Here is a 19,622-nt window from a genome sequence, read left to right as displayed (position 1 = left end):
TGCACTTTGAAAATGATTTTGGTAAATTTAACAATGAATTATGGTTTTATAAAATTACTCTGTTGGAATATTTATAAAGCTCCCACTTGATTCAGATTAGCTAAAAACTTTTCACATAAACATTAAAAAGGAAAAATAAAACGTCTGCTTGATTTTGTCGTTTGCATTATATTCAAATGAATTTAATCGAACTAACTTATACAAGTTCATACAGAGAAAATAAATTAATATATAAAAGTTTTTTGGGTGCTCTTTTGCAGTAAATAAAATTAAAAACCTGTTTTACTCTGTTAAAATATTTACACACACACACACACACATCTACCACTTGATTCAGATTAACTAAAAACTTTTCGCGTAAACATTAAAAAGGAAACGTTTGTTTAATTATGTCGTTTGAATTATATTTAAATGAATTTAATCGATCTGATTTATATAAGTTCATGCAGAGAAAATAAATTAATATAGAAAAGTTGTACTCTTTTGCATTAAATGAAATTGAAAACTTGTTTTATTCTGTTAAAATATTCATACAGCTACCACTTGATTTAGATTGACTAAAAACTTTTCTCAAAAACATTGAAAAGGGAAAGAAAAAAAAAACGTTTGCATTATACTCGTCACATTATATTATGTTGTTTGCATTATATTCAAATGAATTTAATCGAACTAATTTATACAAGTTCATGATGACAAAATAAATAAATATTAAAAAAAATTGTTGGGTGCTCTTTTGCAGTAAATAAAATTATCTCTAAGTTCATTGACGTCTGTAGTTAATTGAGTTTCAATATGTTTTATTTAAAAAAGAATACTTTTAACACTATGTCGTTTCATTTTATTATTGAATTTTGCTTGTCTCATCTAATTATAGCTGTAATTCCTACATTCTCTTTATTTTCTTTACTTTATTTATTTTTCCAATGTTCTCTGCGAAGCAAAGTAACCGTCACCGCGGGCCAGACTGGTTGATACGCTGAAGTTGATTCTTTTAATTACATTACTTATTATAAATCTTTTGAGGTTGAAATAAGGGGCACCGATCAATTCTCCAAAACTTGTTCGATACATGCAATTCGCTTTCATCTTTCATGTCGATGCGATTGACAAAAAGTTGACGAGATTGCCTTCCAGAAATATATGTGTTCCAATTATGCGTGGAAGAATGTTTGCTTGTAACGAAAAAGAATGCTACTCTCCTCGAGCGAAATAAAAACCGTAATATCTGAATAACTTTTGATCGAACGATCAGATTTTCCCGCACTATTATGCTATATCATAATAATCATTTAAAAATAAGACATTAAATCTTCTAATTTATTTGCAGGCAGTTCGAACACCGCTCTTTTTCTTAATTAACATAATTTTTTTCGATTGACCCTCGAAATACGTAGAGCGATTATTTGGAAAAATGTGGTAATTAAATAGGTGTGTTCTTTATAGTAATTTCTTTAGTCAGCCCTTTAGAACTATTTAAGCGAATAAATTAATTTATTATACTATAATCAAGTGAAAGAAGAATTAAGAGATATGAATGTACCATTTCGCGATGTTTTGTATATCATTTGTACCTATAACTTTAGTTGTACATCTACCAGTAAATATGGTTTTATAAATTGTAACTTTGTAAAAAATTTTATTGATTTTCTTAAAATAAAAATTAATTTTTTTATCCGTTTCTTTTAATTTTTATTTCGAAGAAACTAAAATTATTTAAAAATTATCAGCTTACGTTAAACTAACCAACTTTGAACTAGTTTTTCACAGGCAATACTAATTCGATTACGTTTACATTTTTATTGTTTTAAAATGTAAAGATTTGTGCAATAACTTGACGACTGATGTAAAATGTAGCTATTTAAAAAAAAAAAAAGAAAAAAAAAAGTGAATTTAAAAGTTAATAAATCGCTATAGATGGTTAAAAAAAACTGCGTATTTATTTATTTATTTATTTATTTATCTTGAAAATTAATTTAATATTTTCTGAGAAAAGGTACACACAATTCCGCCCATTTAACATGAACTGGAATAGAACACCCGGCATTCTACACCTCTCAAAAACAAAGTATTCATTTTTCGTATTTGAAATAATCTATTAAAGCCTTTGGATGAGTTTTACTTCTTTTTCTAACCACATTGAAATTTCTTATTATGAAATATCGAAAATAAGAATGAAGAAAACTTTGAAATTAAACAGTTTTCTTGAACAAGAACGGCGCTATGGAAATTTAATGGTTACAATGAGCCAACTGTACTCGAAAAATTACTTGACTTTTCAATATGCATGTTATGATGTAATTGATTGAAAATAAGGCGATCAATCCCCCGCTTCTTCTGATATATGCATAAAAATGCATAAAAAATATAATATAATATGCATAAAAAAGAGGGGGGGGGGAGAGCATTTTAGTACTAGTGTGTAAGTGTTTATAATCGAATTAAATATGCAAATAATATTTCTTTAAATTTTCTCTTTTATTTTAGCTTTATTGTGTTGGTGCCATACGCATGTGCTAATGGTTAATTTCATAAACCCCTTCATATTTTTAAACCATGCATTCATATTTTACAAGTGCTGAATGATTTAAATTTCAGTCAATTTTGAGAAGAAAAAAAAAACTTTGTATTTGTCTGCATTTATTAAATTTAATTTTGAAATTAGCCATAGTTCCAGAATTATTATATTCATTTATTCTGAATAATCAGTAATTAAAATTAATAATAGATGTTTCTTAGAAAGAAATATTAGTGACTAAGTTTAAATAGCAAATAAAAAGTAACATCTTCAATTTATTAATAACTGAGCATCATTTCAACTAAAAAGTTTTTTACTCTTTTCAATGGCTTAGTGTGAAGTAGTGCTGCCATCTATATAAATTTTGTGAAGTTTTTCTCTCATCAATTTTGTTAGGAAAAATTGATAGGGTGATTTTCTCATTCGTAATCTTAAGAAATAAGGATAGATAAAAAACAAAATATACTCTGTTTGCGCATAATTTTACTTATATTTTTAATACAAAATTGTTTAAGGAATCACAGACAGACTAATACTAGGGGTGGACGTTTCAGGAGGGCCTTTTGCCAAAAAAATTGCGCGAATTATCTCGATAATATCATAAATTTAATTAATAATGAAATGCTTGTTTTTTGTTTCGTCTTTTAATTGATACAGCGTTAGCAACTGAACAGATCCAATCACATAATTTAGTGTGAAGGCGCAGAAACCGTAGATTTCTCGACCCGTAAACTAGATCGAAAGAGTTACGAACTGAAAATATCCGGTTATAATCTATAAAGAATACTACCCGTTGCTTAAAAACGTTCTTTAGAAGAGGGAACACTTTTAATTCATTTTCTAAAAGAGGATGCAACGCTGAATCAATTAAAATAGTTAAAAAGATTCAATAATCCAAAGCAAAAAAGAGCCGGAACTTTTTTTTCTTCGAATATCGGGGAAATGTTAAAGCGCGCAGCAATTTATTCATAATTACATAACTGTATAATTTTAACACACGTACACACATTTTGGTGAAATCACTGTAAAGTATATTAATGACATTTTTGGTAGAGAATAAGAAATAAAACACATAATTCTGATATTAAAACCAAAATATACGGTTTTTAAACCATCCATTCGGTAATTTTCCCGTTCGTATGGCAATCGTTTACCAGAAACTGTAGTTTTCAAATTATAGTTCTAATTACCACATATTTAGTAAAAAATACAAAATTGAAAAGTAAATTTAACCGAATAAATGGTTTTTATGCCGTGCTTCAAGGTATCATGATAAAGTTACCAAATTTTACCACATTTTCTAAATTTTATCAAATATTACACCTTATTTTATTGTTAATTTTTCCAAAATCATTACCAAGACTTCTTCTTAAACTACCAAACTTTTTGGTGTTCTCATAGTGCAAGAAGCCAGGTAAATTTTACCATGTTCTGGTAGTTTTGTCCATGCATTTTTCCTCAGTGTATTTGATACATAAAATAAAATGCCTGATTGGTTTTCGAAATTACGGTAATAATAATCATAGTAAATTGAATTAAATTGTTAAAAAAAGCTAAACAACTAAAATTATAACGTAAAGTTATAATGCAAGAATATTATAAAGCAGAACAGAAATCGTTTTAATGAATGAGCATTTTTAGAGAGACGAGAAATGAGACATGCTAGACAGATTGTGCTGCAACCTCCTTTTTTAAAACATATCTTTCGAATTCTTAAAAAAAAGTTAAATAAAAAAGTATGCATATTAGGAGAGGCTAGTTAATATTTAAGAGAATACAATGTTTTTTTTTTAAATCATAAGAAAAACTTGAGAAATGCAAGATAACAAATCAAATCTACTAGACTATTTATAGCTTTTCGCCTTATCTCAGTTTCTTGTATTAATCAAGAAGGTTTTGTTGTCTTAAATCTCGCTTTGTACTGAAATGATTCGAATGTTTTTTGATAACGTTATGCTTCTTAATAGCCTAATCAATAGTTTATAACTCCTAATGTGTACGTTAAATGGATTTAACTGAGATTAATTATTCCAAAAATACACTAAGCATTCACTTATCGTGTCCACCTTAGGATATCACGTTGCAACCGAGTCATAGTCGTAGATGTTGATTGAGTCATCGGTCATTTGTGACATATTCACAGCATTTTTCAACAGTGTGAGAGTGTATGGTTGTGGTTATGAGTAACAAACAAAAGCGAGAGATTTGGTGATCATGGAGCCCAATTTAACAAAGACAAATCTCATCTTTGTTCCCCAAAAAAACTCTTTACAATGTCAGTAGAATTGCTGGATAAATTATCCTGTTCCTTGCCATTGGTGTAAATCCTCAGCATTATTTGTTATTCTTGGTAAATAAAGTTGTTTAGATATGCTGTCAATTTCAGACAGACATGAGCACAAAATAATAGTCCTAAAGCATTCCTCTGGCTTTTTAACGGTATGTATTTATAGTAGCAGAAAGCAGAAACGCTTCATGGCAAATCCTGATTCATTTTCATTGGTTATAAAGAGTCTAGAAAATTGGTTACATTGGTTATATTGAGTCTAGTCTTATGTTTAGTCTAGAAAAAACTGAATTTAGGTTTCAAATGCTGAAAAAAGGTTGACTAAATATCAAATGCAAACTGGATAATTTTTGCTGAGTAATTTTCCCATCCTGTCATTATTTATTTGCATTTTGTTATTTCGATTTTTCTGCATTTGGAACTTCATAGTTTACTTAAGGTTTACCTAAACTCGCTTTTTCTATACTTCAAATTTTTAATTACTAATGAAGAGAAAAAGAATTCGCCCTTCTCCTACGTCCTCTTAAGTGTGAATTTATTGCCTATTTATTTTTTTAAAAGCGCATTCATCAATGTGTATTCTTGTTACATGAGTTAATTATAACTTCCGTCAATTACACAAACTTTTCCCTTTTTCAAAATAAATCTTAATCTAAAAGGGTAATGCAAATACGATAATGTTCTGCCAATTCTGCCGCTATCATACATATGATAAGAATGCCGCTGATTTTCAAAATAATGTTATCCCTATGAAAAATCTTCCCTATCATTTCAACAAATGCCTTTTTTCTCTCTCTCTCTGGTCTGCGGAAGAGATAAATGCCTTTATGCGTTATAACTTCTTATTTATGACCTCTATTTTAAATCTAGAAACCTTTTCTTCAAACTGATGTTGAAACAACTAGCCACTTAGGGAGCGGTTTTTTGAGCAAAAGGAAAAATCATCCATTTCTCCTGGAATACCTCTAATGGTCATTTTATGCAACTCTCCTTTCAAGAAAAGACACGTCTTCGATCGCCTCTTCCCTTAACCATCATTAGTTTCAGCCAGATGGAGAGGAATCGAAAAAAGATCACTTTCTCTGGAGGTGGTTTGGGGAAGAAAACGGAATAAGTCAACAGAGATTTAGAAGGTAAGTTAGGTTTCGACTATTTTTACCGTTTTTGAAGGAAATAGAATGGAAGCGTAAGCCAAAGTTTCTAGTATATTTGTTGCGATTTTTGAAATTGGAAAAATGAAGTACGGTTTTCTAAAGTCAATGCTTGCATGCTTTGTTGATGGATACGCAAAGCTCTTGGTGCCTTTAAAATGATAATAAGCCTCTCGCATTTTCTTGAACTTTAGGCTAAATCATATGCATCATTATATTAGGCTTCTTTCATTATCTTAGATTTTAAGAAAAGTTTTATTTATTATTATGTTAGGATCCGAAAAGTTAGGCTTTAGCAGTATCTTGGAGTTTAAAGCTAAATGCTATTCATCATTACAATAGGATCCAAGATGTTAGCCTCTTCAACAACCTTAGATTTTAGGCTAAATATTGCTCATCATTATATAAGGATCCAAGATGTTAGGCTCTAGTATTATTTTAGAATTTATGGTAAGTATTATTTTGTTAGGATGCAAGATTCTAGGTTAAATGTTATTCACCATCGTTTTGAGATCCATGATGTTGCGACGTCTTGGATTTTTAGGCTAAATCTTATTCATCCTTATGTTAGGATGCAAGATGCTGTTTGGGTTTTGCGTGGACTTGGATTTTAGGCTATATGTTATTCATTTTTATGTTGGGTTGCTGCATCATTTCGGATTTTAGGTGAAATGCTATTCACCGTTACATTAGAACTCATATTAGTATCTCGAATCATTTTATATTTTAAGCAAAATGATTAAGATTTCCTTAAGATCGACAATATAAAAAGAAAATTTTCGAGTGTGACATGGAACGGTAATTATTGCATGTTATACTTTACTCGATCCTTTATTAGAAATAAATAAATATTTGAATTACGTTTTAAAGTTGTATTTATTTTAAAAGTATTTATTATTGTTGTAAGTATCAAAACTTTTCTTATGCGAGCTTAATGCTTTATATTGGCGAATAAGAAACATTCGTTAAAAGGCCTGTTTTAGGCCTAAAATATTTATCTGATATTTTCAACTTAACTTGAGGTGAGATTTAAATTGCCATTCTTAAATTTATAGAATAGGAAGGGGTCGATGGGGGAATGAACTCTGTAAAATATTGTTTCTCGCGCTGTTTTTTTATGATGAATCGATTCGATAGGATTAATATCCCAAAAATTATAATTTTTTTATGTATTAAAAGTTCAGTTTTACATTTATAACTATTACCACATTTAAGATTTATATAGAGAGAAGAGAGACATTTATACCTAAATATATCGAAATAAAATTCTAAAAAAAAGATCTAAATTAAGTATTTTTAATCTAGTATTTTTGGAGATATAAACGTTTTTTATGGGTCACAGGATATAGACTAAAAATTATGTTTCTCATACCAAAAGGCCTCATATAGTGAACCACAATAGTTTTAGCACTCATGCAATCCAGATTTCCAGGTGTAATTCAGATTTTCAGAAAATTATTATTTTACTTTAAGTATAATAAATAGCCTGAAGTAGATTCGAAGAAAAATAAAAGGAATTTGTAAAAAAATAAAATTAAAACAAATAGAATTCAAGCTTTATTTGTAATAAAAGTTTGAACAGACGAGTAAATAAATGCAGATTTATAAAAAATTACGACACATTAAAAGGTTGTGACGTTTTCGGTAATCAATATGATTCATTGGGGTACTTTCAAATTTCAGTCTTAATGCCAAGGTTAAGACAATTCGCACAGAAAGAAGTTTCGGGAATTTGGAAGCTAAAATTTAAAAACAAGTCTAAGAAATTTAAATTTAAATAAATATTTCAAAGTAGAGTTTGAACGTTTTATTTAAGAATATGTAGAGTTTTAATCCGTGGTAAGAATTATAAACCACATTGACCACCTAATTATCCGAGAAGGACGACTTTGAGAGCGTATAAAAAAATTCAGCTTAAAACCAAAATTGACCTAAAAATTCAAATAGGTCATATTGTTTCAAGAGACCTCATTCGTAAACACATTCATTAAACTGGATACACCAAAGGGTTCTAAATGCCCCAAATTCCTTTACCTTTAATCTATATCATACATAAGCGAGACTAAATTGATGCCATAAGTGCGGATAAGAATGAATTAATCTGTTGTCCAGTAAAGCATGCTGTAAAAGCCCGTTGGGAGCCAGAGAGGATCATGGAGGTTAAGTCTCCACAATTTCGTGATCAACGGCATGATTGTAGCAATATAGTCAACATTGCACGCAGGTCACCTATACTTCCCGGACAAGCTGGTATATGAAGCTAGGTGGGCTTCAAGCCGCGACTGGTGATCGAACCAAATAACAGCTCTGTGCCATAAACACTGAGCCATCACGGCCCTGTTCGACGAATTTGCAGTTCAGTTACGAAATTTTTTTTGCAATTTACGTGTTTATTTTTGAGTGGTTTTTCAGGAACTAAGAAGCCATTTAGTACCTTTTAGAGTTATATTAGAGGAGCCTAAGTAGGTTTTTCAACAAGATAATGCCAGCGTACATGAATCTTCTTCTAAAAAATAATGGTTTAGAGCTAAAAATGCAGCAGTTTTATCTTGCCCTATATACCCATGGAAAATATTTGGGGATATTGTTTTACAAGTCATAAGTGGGAATGGAAAGCAGTATTCATGAGTGCTGGAATCCGAAAAAGCCATTAAAATAGATGGTTCGAAATCCATACAAAAAATGAGCGAAATCTGGTACTTCCAATGGTAAACTCGCTGTTTCACTTAATTGAAAAAGAATTAAAACGTTAATTAATAAAATTTTGTGTTTTTTTCCCCCTTGAATAAACATCGCTATTTGTGCCTAAACTTGTGTGCAGTTAAAATTTGTGAAAATGTGAATACTTCTCTTTCTGTTTTAATTTTTTAGTAATTGTGTTCTTTTTCTGTGGTATAATTTTTCTGTCAATTAATTGCGTCCAGGTATTGGAAGAAATATGCATCATTTTAGAAATAATACAATAATTTTAAGCTTGTCTAAAATTTTTGGTGCACTTTTCTATCAACTTGATTTTGATCTGATTTAAGTTAGCACCAGTGTGTAAAATGCAACACTTTAATCATCTAAATAAAAATGTCTAAGCGTCTAAATTTCAACTAAACTTGCCTCAAAGGTGGGGAAAACTTAAAATATTTACTTTAAGTCAGTTACTCAGGAAAAGACCTTGAAGTTTAGGGCAGCACTATATAAAACTTGATTAAGTTTCTGATAATTTGTGAATTGATATTATGTTTGCTATACAGTAGGGAACCGATTATCCGGAACGATCGGGACCATCGCTATTCCGGATAACTGATTTTTCCGGTTTTCTGAATCGCTACAACAATCGCCAACTAAAAAAAAAATTTTTTTTTTGGAAATAATCTTAAAAAGAAGAAAAAACGATGGAGTAATACTCTAATGATTATTTCCAAAATGATGGTAAGGTAAACATCTTTCAAAAAAGAACGAAAAATCCTAAAATCTTATGAGGAAAAAAATTTTTTTTTTTTAAATGGCGAGAAAATTTATCGAATTTCGTTCCGGTTTTTTGGTTTTCCGGTTTTCTGATTTCCGGATAACGGGTTCTGTACTGTACTTATGGCTTCTCTTCCAGCAAATTTCACTAGTTTAGTTTTGCGAAGACATTTAAGGACGCAAATTGTTGTGTAAAATTTCAGTTTCGCAAATTTGGTCGCTTTTACGGTCACAGTTATGTTTCGAATTTTTAGGAATTTTTTATAGTATGTATTGAATGAAATATTTATCTTTATAATGAGTGTTTAGTAAAAGTAAATTTTAATGGTAAAAAATTAAAAAGTTTTATTTATGGAATTTTAAATGAGCTAGGTTAACATTTATCATAAAATGCATTATGTGTACATATTTCGACGACGTGGTTTTCTTTAGTTTCACCTTTCGAAACATTAAGAAGAAAAAAACACGCACTTAATAGTTTTGCATAAGAAACATGTCCTAAAAAAATTCAAAAATACCAAATATCTAGCTATATCTGATTTTTTTTAAAAAAAAACTGTCTCTTTACAAATAATTAATTTAAAATAGAAACAATAAATAATTTTAAACTTAAATAATTTTTTAAAACAATATATCAGTTTGTAAGGAGAATTTTTCTTTACCAAAAGAAAAATGAACTAGAAACACCAAATGTACAAAATTAATACTAAAACACAATTTATTTCAACACACAATTTTTTTTCTATAATCCATGATAATAATTGTTAACTACCAAAACTCACTAATTCTATATCGGCGTGAAAGTTATTAAATTAAAAAAAAAAAACTTTTATTTTAACAAATCAAAATGAATCCACAATAAAAATTATAACTGTCGGATTTTACCGATTGATAATTAACAGAAATTATATATTTATTAGAAATGATAACTATTATTAACTCAGATATTAATTGATTCACAAAAAGTGCACATTCAATAATTCAAACATATTTTAACAAATAAAAGTTCCTAATAAACGAAAATATAAATTAGGGACCATAAACAAATGATGGCGCGCGGATGAACTTGATAAAATTATAAAAGTTTGTGACAAGAGGGGGAGGGGGCTGAAAATGTGAGGCAACGCACATTTTAATTAATATAAAAACATTTAAAATTATTAGATTAAATATTCTTATTATTTTGTTTTTATATTCTTTTTCATCTAAATAAGTACACATGCAAGTATTATTATAGTTATGGTCACAATTGTCATTAAAACACACAGTTAAAAGTTTTAAAAAAATGAATAGGATCCATAACAAATATTTTGGTGGAGGAGGGGTAAAGTGTGTCGAAAATGTAAAAGAAAAAAAAATGTGTCACATCATTAAATGGCTCCTTATTTATAAACTACCGAAACACAAAAACTTTATAAATATTTCAAAAAAATGATGCACAAACTAAATACCTTTTACCTTAACCCACTGAAATTTCTGAAAATTCATAATGTTAATTATTAACCGCTTAGTTTTAGTGACTAAAATCAATAAAACTTTAAAGTCAAATTAGTTTAACCCAACCCAAACATCCTCTTATAACTTACAATAACTATCCTTTATCGAAAGAAACTAACTGAAAGCAGCATGTAAATTACAATTAAAAATACTTTTCTTTTAGCAAAAAAAAGTTTTTAATAGAAAGTATTAATTAACTACCATGGAAATATAATGATAACATTGAAAATGAAACTATAATTTTAAGGGCGACCATTATTTTTATTTTGATACATAAATTACCCAATTATGTAAAAAGTAGTTATTATTTCCCAGGAGAATTTAATTAATTATAGGTGCAAAATGCACATAGTATAGAAAATTTATAGCAAATGCAATTATTAACAATTAATATAGCGATTCAAAAAAAGAATAAAATACATAAAATTTTGAACTAGAACACTCTCTACATTTTAATTCAAAAATATTAGAACAAAATTAGATTTTTCTTTTTTATGCTAATAGCCTATTAAGCTATAAAATTTAGATATGTTACGGATTCACACCACTAGTCCACTAAAACACAGACAAATATAAGCATTAAAGTTATTTCAAATTCTTTTTACACTTTTTATGCTTATTGTCTGCTCTGTATAATGTAGAAAAATTTCAGTGATAATATATTCAAACTTGAAACATTGAAATATTTCATAGTGAGATATTTTCAGTTTTTACGTTCCGTAATCGTAACTTACTCGCTCATGTTGCCATCTGTCATTACCTAATGGTGAAATTTTTAGAAACGATCCCTGATGAGTTCAGAACATTTAATGTTCTTCGTCGAAAATTCCTGAAAAACACTTTTTGGGCCTCTAACTTTATTGACGTTAGGGAGAAGGGCATTTTTTATATGCCCTCCTCGTTTAGAGTCCATTATGTTTCCAAATGGGGTAAAAGAAAGTTTCACTCAATTCGGTGCTGATGTAGATTTTGGTATTTGAAAATGAATACCCGATATTTTTTTTCGTAAAAATCACTCCTTTTTTTATTTTAAGATCTTCCTTTGGGTAATTTAGGAATAAAAGTTTCGGTTATGTTTAATGCACAGTTCATGAAGTAATGTTTCTTTTCTAAAAATGTAAAATACTTTGAAATAGTCATTTTCCACGAAAGTAATTCATTATAAATCTTTTAACTATACTAAAAAGAGTGTTTGAAATGTTATGAATTCTATTTTAAGTTTTAATATAATTACACCGGTTGAATGTTAATGCGAGTTTCTAATACGAAGAAAAAAAATCAAGAGATTAATAAATATTTAAATATTTTTTAGACGAATTTAAACTTAGAATAGCCATTTTCAATTTCATTCTTAAAAGTTCCCCAAAATTCACGCAAGCTTGAATTTAGAGAAAAAAAACATTTTGTTTTTATTGTTGAACAATATTTTGAGATTTGTTAAGATCGCGTGATTTGGTCTTTTAATGATCAGAATTGGCCACCAACATCATGTGATTTAACGTCGTAAGACCTTTTTTCTTTGAATTTCTTTTTTTTTTTGTGGTTTATGTTAACGGTCTACAACCATCCACGTCTTTAAGGAGGAAATTGATCACCGTAACTACGAAATTCAGCCATATTTAAGCGAAATTACCTTTGAAAAATTCAACAACAAAATACGTATGTGTCAGAAAAATTGAAGAAGTCATTTACCTGACATGCTATTCTACACATCATCCAGGATTCTATACTTGATAAATTATCGTATAAATATCCCAATTTTTAATTAAAACCTTGTGTTTTCTGTCAAAACTATATCTTGTGTGGATTTAGCGACATCTACAAAGATATCTATGAAATTGGCTATGAAGCAAATTACTAACGAAAATTAAAATGCAAACTAAAATTATTTCCTGTGTTTTGTATTGGAGATATATTTCGAAGTAAAGATGCGCATTATTTAAAAAAAAAAAAAAATACATTGTGGTGTTGTTTATTATTTACATCACTATTTAGCTTTTAAATCCTGCAACTCATTATTCTGTACTACATTATCCACTATTAATTACATGTCAATTGTTTTCTAATAGAAAAAAGGTTAATTTTGAGTATGTATGGACAAATCTTAAAAAGAACAAATAAAACCACATAAGAGACATTTAACACATTTAGTTTCGGTTCTAAAACCGGGAAATTTCATTGTCAACGAAGATTCTTCATTAAGATGAAGTCAAAAATAAATTTTATGCCATATTAAAACATTCATTTTTTTTGTTCCTAAATTCTAATTTTGAGGAAATAAGCTGCAATTTAAAAATAAACATGGTAGGAAAAAAAGGAGGAAAATGTTTTTTTTCCTCTTTGATTCCACAAGCTCTGAAGTATATTGAACCACTGGTTGATTCATTGCTGTCTTGCGAGAAGCAGGGAGATCTGTATTAAGATCACCGTACTTTTTGAGTGCTGATCGTGAGAGCTGCATTAAGTTCACGGACGTGGTCGCTCCTGTTTTGCCATTAGCAGTCGAGTGAATATTTTGTATGTTATGTGTGATCGAAACTGAGTAGCAACAGCACGAGGAGGTGGATAATGTCGCAATCACAAGTAGCAAGTCAACTGTTCAATGTGGATCATCCAACGAAGTAGGCGTGTTCAAATCTAAGTGAGCGTTTCTACCAAGATAGGCGTGTTTACATCACGGCCGAAGGTCACCAATGTGGGGCGAGGAGTAATCGACAATGTCAACCTTCATCTATGAAAAGGTATTCCACCATATAATTGAGTTAACATGTCTTATATACTAGTGAATTGGAATTATATTTTGGTCGATACACTATATTAACTCGAAGATATGGTTTTACAATATGCGATAAATTTTGGTAAATGTCGTAAAATTTTGTAATTTTGTCGTGAAATCTTAGAGCCTGGCATAAATCCATTTATTCGGTTAAATTTACTTTTCAGTTTGTATTTTTTACTCAATGTTTGCTAATATGAACTATAATTTTGAAAATAAGAATTTTCGTTAAAAGGTAACTATATGAGTAGAAAAATTACTTAATGAATAGTTAAAATACCACATATTTTAACTTTTAATACCAGAGTTATGCTTTTTTTTCCACCAGAACCACATTACCATACATACCACATTACAATTTTTTTCCACATTACCATACATACACATTATCATACAGTAAGATAATTTTACAATAGTATTTACTCTTTGTAGTTTGAAATTAGCAAAAAGTTTATCAACTGTTTTAAAACGCATAAAATATTGATCATTCTCTAGCTCTCAAAATTTTGTTAAATGCTATAAACGTAACGACAATAAATGATGCTTAATAACTTACTTTTAATAACATGCCTCCCTTTAAATCTCATTGAATGCATATTTTAAATCAAGTGAGAAAACGTTAATGATTTATTGATTAATGTTCAAAATGATTGCAGGGAAACATATCGATGCAAATAAAACATTTAGTTTAAATATTATCAATCGATACAACTTAGAAGTAAAGCTAAATAAGCGAAATTTATTCCAAGGGTAAAATACCCCTTTTTGATTACACGCAATTGTGTCGAAATCTGAATAGTAGTTATGGAATTTCTATCAAAAGATTTTGACATAAAGATGTCGTTTAATATGTAATCGTCTTTTATAGCTCCTTAGACTCAGTTATTAATTTTATTCCAGTTTATGATAGGAAGGCAGTATTTTATTGGGAAATGCATAGTTTCTACGAACAGGCTTTCCTACAAAACTGATATTCTATTTTAAGAGATAGACTGTAATGGTTATTATTGGATATTTGTGATAACTTATTTTATTTTGTAGAATTTTGAGGAACTTAGCGCCTGACTCTTAATGTCTTATTTAAAAGAGATTAATATTTTTTAGTGAATTTTGTGTGAATTTTTAAATGCATTTTATAGACGAAAATAAATATTGATTATGTAATAGAAGGTTGTTACTGGTTCAGTCGTGTCTACCACAGGTGAAACTGATGAATTTGTCATATCCAGACTGATCAAAGAAGGTGGTGTTTTTAGAACATTAAGTAAAATCTGGATCTCTTCCGAGTTAACAATCGAGTTGAAACTACTCACCTTCAATTTAACAGTTAAATCCGTCCTACTTTATGTGTGCGCGAAACTTGGAAACTTACTAAATCTAAAAATAAAAATAAAAAAAAATAAAAAAAAACTTTTCGAACTCCTTCCAAACAGAAGTCCTGAGCCGCGATGTCTCAGGGGATAGAGCGTTCGCCTTCCAATGAGGCGATCTGGGTTCGAATCCCAATCGATACGAATTCCGCATCCGGCTTCCACCGACGACAGTGATGACGTGAAATATCCTCAGTGGTAGACGGATCATGGGTTACAGTCCCCTTGCCGTGAGGCTAACCGTGAGAGGTTCTCGCTGTCTTCCTCTCCATGTAGCGCAAATGCGGGTTAGCTCCATCAAGAAGTCCTCTACGAAGGCAAATTTCTCCCAATACTCGATCCAGGAGTTCTCTTGTCTTCTGGATTGGGTTCAAAATTACAAGGCTACGGAATTGAACATTAGTAATCGTAAACCCATAAAATTGGGCAGCTGCTCACAACGACGGTTATAAAATTATAAAATATAAACAAAAGCCCTACTCAGGATTTTCAATTAGCCTTACGTAATTTCAAATAATCAACTATACCGAGTGACTAAAACGAGACCAATTGCTGAAGAAATCAAACTTCGAAGATGGACGTGGCTGGGACAAAGTTTGCGAATGTCTGCCACTGACTTAACTCTTGTCGTTCTCATCTGGACACCGGAGGGACGAAGGAAGCAAGGAAGATCGAAACTATGGTGAACAATGATAGTGAGTGAAAGAGATGATGCTCTTGGATGATCCAGCTGGAGCTTGACTTGGGAAACTGCTTTGGACCGCAAGTGATGGTGGGCGTGACTTAAAGCCTTATGCGCCAGACTAGCGTAAAAAGAAACTTGATCATGAATAGAAAGTTGTTAATACATCACATGATCATTCTGGGAGCTGTTTTAAACCCATTGAAATTTACCAGATAGAGTGTAATATTCCCCAATACCACGGCTTCTAAGAATTATTAAATATATATTTCTCTCTATAGCTTAAATATATATTTCTCTCTATAGCTGGGGTGGCCAGGGTTCGATCTTGACTGCGCTAAGATCCACCGAGTACACGCGATATACATACTATACGGTCTATACATACGGTCGGTTGTTGAGCTAGGGTACTGGAGCTGGGGGAAATTTCCTAACCTTTCAGATTTATGTAAAAATTGTGGAAGTGGCCTCACGAATGAGTGGTGCTGCCATCTATCTGGGAGGTTTTCAGCTAAGACGTGCTTTCACCCATGTGGTGCTCTCTTGTCAAACGAAAAGAGCGTTTTCCTGACTTAGCTCGCAAAGGCCAATGGCTGGCAGGTTTGGTTTGTTTGAGTATCATAAGAAACAACGTTTTCCTTTCCACAAAAAAAATTCTTGATTTTAGGAGGAGCATTATCTCTTTACCACTATTTTATTTTACAAAAGCCCACCTATTCTCTAATTCGATCATGTGATTCATAGTCCAATATTTAAATTAAACCATTAATCACTGATTAGCCATTAAATTAAATTATAGTTTTGAGTAAGTAAGTGATTTCGTGACTTCTATTCTAATATTGGTTTTAATTTTAATTTCGATAAATTCTATGCTAAGTTTTTTAACATAGAAACTTTTGCTTTAAAAACATACGGATCATAAATTTAAAAGTAAAGTTAAGTTTTAACTAATTTTTACGTTTTTTAGACAACAAATGACAACAAATTTCTCTCTCAATTCTAATGTATTAAATGTAATAATATATGTCAGAGTCTTTAAATTACTTCGTGATCTAAATATTTAGTTAGAAAGTAAACGTTACTGATTTATAGTAAGTGGTCAATTTTTTTTTTTTTTTTTTTTTTTTTTTACTATCAGTTTTACATTCTTGGAATCATTTGGAAAACTTATTTGACTCAACTTATCTTAGCGAAATTACTAACCTGCAAGATGTGCGAAAGTCAATATGTATAATAGTGCTTGCCGAAGGTAGTGATAATTTAATTAAATCAACATAAATTAAAAACCTCAGATTTCTGATATTTTGCCCATTGAGTCATTATTATTTCTTCAAAATTTAATTTTCATAAGCTGATAAAAAGGCATTAATTTCAATTAGTCGTAACTTGCTCGAGAAATATTAATACCAGTAAACTAACTAATTAATTAGTAAAAGTAGAGACCGATTCTCAGGCATATTATTGTATGTTATATTCTGCACCATAGATGCCAAACTAAGGCGAAATAACAATTTTCTTACCGCTTTTTCTTCCTTAATATCTTTATGAATGTTCACTATATTTTATATGGATCCTTTTATGCGCATAAAAAGCAATAAAAGTATAACCATAGCAACAGACCTCAACTCAACACCCTCCGCCGGATAGAAAGAATACATCAACACTTGCATTCGATGAATGATTTAACACAAGTTCAGACATAAAAAAAATAAAATAAATAAAATATATTGGTAGGGGAAAAGTAAAGGAGGGAAATTTTAAAATTCCCTAACAGCTTTATAAACCATTTTGGTAAATGCACGCATACAAAACACGCACATCTTCTTAAAACGCAAACCGCTAAACACTTGCGCGTTTACGCACTTCCTCTCTTTTTAATACATCGGGAATGCAGGCGTTTTGCAGGGGGAATATTATCTTCTACAAAATATCGGCGAATGGGGAGTATTTGATGGATAGGAAATAGTCACGGAAGGATTTCGAGACGATGCTAAAGGTGGAGAATGTGACGTTTTATATGTACAAAAAAAAAGGGGGAGCGGCCTTAAATAAAGTGTGAAAAAATATATTTCACCTATAATAGTTTTGGGAAGGTACTGATTTAAATTAATGGTGTAATTAATAAGACATCTATATCGTTTTCTCTTAATGACTTAATTAAGTTGATTGAAATATTTCTTTTTTGTGTGTCCAAGAATTTAATATGCACGATGATTGCATCAACGTCTTAAGCCTTTTCCTTTCAAGACTACTGGATGTTTTGCGATATGATTCAGCAGCCATAAGCTTCATGACGCTTCAAATTTTATTGTATGGCTGCAACATATGAAATTTTTTATTTATGATTTGCAAATAGCTTGTGTGTTATAATTGCAGTTTTTTAAATTCAGTTAAAAATGCTAGAGAATCGGTAAAGTTTGTTTCATTGTAAAATAAGAGTGATAAAAAATTTCATTTTTTTTTCTTTTGATATTCATTTTTTTTCTTCAAAGATTCATTTAGCATGTTTTTTAAAAGACAGACAAGGTGGTTACTTGACATTTTTGGTTTTGGGAAAAGTTTTAAGATATGTTCCTTATCTAAAGCTATTAGACATGTGATTTTGCAATTTCTCCAAGGGTCTGGTGGTGTCGAAACTGAAGACCCTCTAAAATTATGCGAAGAAAAATCTAATTACGTGTGGAAATAATATCTGTGAGATGCGTAAACCACAGTATTGACCATTATTTTGTGTTCCACTATTTACACACTAGCTATTAAGATATAAATACGTTCAGCGGACCTTTGCATAAAAGTCAAATGTCATACAAAAATCTCCGAAATAAGACTGTTTTCATAGGCTTTGGCTGTCAAAATTTACTCGTTCCAAAAGTAATACACAAAAGTATAATATTTGCAAATATATACTAATGAGTAGTTCCTAAAAAATTAACCTATGGATTAACCTTAGGCTTTGGCTGTCAAAATTTACTCGTTCCAACAGTGATACACAAAAGTATAATATTTGCAAACATATACTAATGAGTAGTTCCTAAAAAATTAACCTATGGATTAACCTTAGGCTTTGGCTGTCAAAATTTACTCGTTCCAAAAGTAATACACTAAAGTATAATATTTGCAAATATATACTAATGAGTAGTTCCTAAAAAATTAACCTATGGATTAACCTTAGGCTTTGGCTGTCAAAATTTACTCGTTCCAACAGTGATACACAAAAGTATAATATTTGCAAACATATACTAATGAGTAGTTCCTAAAAAATTAACCTATGGATTAACCTTAGGCTTTGACCGTCAAAATTTACTCGTTCCAACAGTGATACACAAAAGTATAATATTTGCGAACAAATACTAATGAGTAGTTCCTAAAAATTAACCTATGGAGGGTGTACATTTGGCGTTACTTTAAAATTGACCTAAAAGTAGTAAGGAACTGAAACTTTGCCCAACTTTCAAGGTCATGAACGACTTTTGCTTAAACTAGACAAGAGTGACATTTGCCGAAAAAGCCTTAAGTATACCAAAAACAAAATCAATTCACTGATCTATGCTTATTGATTCAACTTTTTTATAATATGGCCCTAAAGTTTGAGTAATACCTGAGTAGTTAAATATAGAACTTATAATGCAAAATCTGAAAATTGTTTTGAAAAAATTGATTTAAGGTTGATGTGAATATCTGAAGCTAACTCTCCACTTCTTGGGGAGTTTTAATCTTCATTAAGAATTTACTGAGGGAAGGGGGCAAATGGGCCAAAATATAATCGTTGCAATCTAGGAAAGTTATAACATGTTTCTGACTTTACCTTTCTTTTCATATTAGTTCAACCATTTGAGGTTCGGCCTTCATTTCTTTCGAATGCCCAATGGCTTTCAATGATATCAT

General features: G+C 30.2%; 1 long non-coding RNA gene across 1 annotated transcript in view; it reads left to right on the top strand.

Moving 5' to 3' along the window:
- The window catches only part of LOC122271474 (uncharacterized), a 123,823-nt gene that overhangs the window by 54,219 nt on the left and 49,982 nt on the right, over positions 1-19,622 (top strand). The window contains exon 2 of the long non-coding RNA XR_006226389.3: positions 5,673-5,935. This is a non-coding gene — a long non-coding RNA (uncharacterized LOC122271474). The remainder of the gene's footprint in view (positions 1-5,672; positions 5,936-19,622) is intronic.

This window comes from Parasteatoda tepidariorum, chromosome 6 (assembly GCF_982258835.1).
Source record: "Parasteatoda tepidariorum strain Cologne lab strain chromosome 6, Ptep-v5.0, whole genome shotgun sequence".
Classification (NCBI taxonomy): domain Eukaryota; kingdom Metazoa; phylum Arthropoda; class Arachnida; order Araneae; family Theridiidae; genus Parasteatoda; species Parasteatoda tepidariorum.
This window is presented reverse-complemented; position numbering and strand designations above follow the sequence as displayed.